Raw genomic sequence first — 1675 nt, 5'->3', positions numbered from 1 at the left:
GGATGATATTGTCTGCCACTTCCTCTCTCTACTTCCCCATGCTGGATATTAAGCCCCAGGGCATGGGCTGGGGATATAGCTTGGTGCAAGCGCCTGCCAGGCAAGCGTGAGGTTATGAGTTCGACTCCCGGTACCAAAATAAATAAATAAATAAATAAACAACAACAACCCAGGGCAGTGTTCATACTACCCAAGTACTCAATCACTGAACGATATCTTCAACTCTTTATTTTTTGAGACAGGGTCTCACTGTGTTGTCCAGACTGGCCTTAAACTTACGATCCTCCTGCCTCAGCCTTCTGAGTAGCTGGGGTTACAGATGTGCACCATTGAGCTGGCACTTCATAATGTTTAAAGAAAATATGGACCGTAACAGTAAATATTTCACAGCCTGGAACCTAGTAAGTGCTCAGTAAAGGCTATTATTAAATATTGAGTTGTTTTACCAATGAGAATACAGGTCTGGAAAGCTTTATCACCTGTGTGTCAAAACTGAGTCTGAAAGTAAGGCCTGATTGATTCCAGAACCCGCGCTTTCCACTGTACCAGCTGCCAAAGCTGAAAGTCGGCGAGCACAACACCTGGGATGACCTGTGCACTGTGAGTAAATCTTTCCTGCTGTCCAGCGTTGCCCGCTCTGCGTGAAAATTTTGAAGCTCATGAAAATAAAGCCTGGAGGCCGTGAGATCGTGGCCTCGTAGTTTCTCCACCCCTTCCAGGGTGCCACAGCCAGCCCATCTCCTGTCAGGACTTTGAGTGAAACTTCTCACAGTTGGTATGGGGTTGAGGGCATCTGTTTAGCAAGGCTTGGCCTTCTCTACAGGGACATCAGCAGCAACCAGCTCCCCAAGCTTGGTTGTAGGGCTGGCCCAGCAGCTGTGGGACAGGCAAAGTGCTGGAGAAAAGGGCTGGCCACTTGGTGTTGAGGAATTGACTGACAGCAGTAGGAGTACCTTGAGCTTCAGCAGTACCTCCTTGATACCCAAGGGGAAGCCAGGCCTCAGAAAATATGTACCCCCTAATCCATAGCCTAAGTGTAGGCCAGCTCAGCGCAGTGACGTTCAGCTGCCCAGTCTTCCTAATATCGACCTGCCTTCCTGTGCTGAAGGCCCTCCTGCCCTACATGACTTTCCTTGGGGACCTGGCTGCACCCCCACAAACCCAGCTCACAGCTGCCACCTCCAGCTGTTGGGCGCATCCTTCCAGGCATGTCCTGGGGATTACCTTGGAGCTCCTGGGATATGTGGCTGGGAGGGGATGTTGTCTGCCTGTCTCAGCACCTTAAAGCTCAGACCTCAGGACCCCAGAGAGCTCTAGCACCTAGATTAAGAGGTAAGCTGCATGATCTTATGGGATGATGGAGGGAGGTTCTGGATGGCTTTGTTGCGGGCTAGAGCTGAGGTGGACAGAACTAAAGGCGGAGGAGAATAAAATACACTCACTAGCTCCTGTAGAAGACCAGAGCCTGAGCGGCTCAGGGGCAAAAGTCCAGCTTTTGGTATTGAAGGACTGAGTTTTAGAACCTCCTAGGAATATGTTCAAGTGTCAAAAATAGTAACAGGACATTGACTTACGCACTTATTCCCCTTGGGGAGAGGGTAGGATATGTCCAGATGTTTTTGTGTTGTTTTGCTTGCTCGGGGTGTCTGTCTCTAACACTGTATGTGTGCCTGTG

The sequence above is a fragment of the Chinchilla lanigera genome, unplaced genomic scaffold (assembly GCF_000276665.1).
Source record: "Chinchilla lanigera isolate Chin_1 unplaced genomic scaffold, ChiLan1.0 scaffold00051, whole genome shotgun sequence".
In the NCBI taxonomy this organism is placed as follows: domain Eukaryota; kingdom Metazoa; phylum Chordata; class Mammalia; order Rodentia; family Chinchillidae; genus Chinchilla; species Chinchilla lanigera.
The sequence above is the reverse complement of the archived record's forward strand: the minus strand, read 5'-3'. Positions refer to the sequence as shown.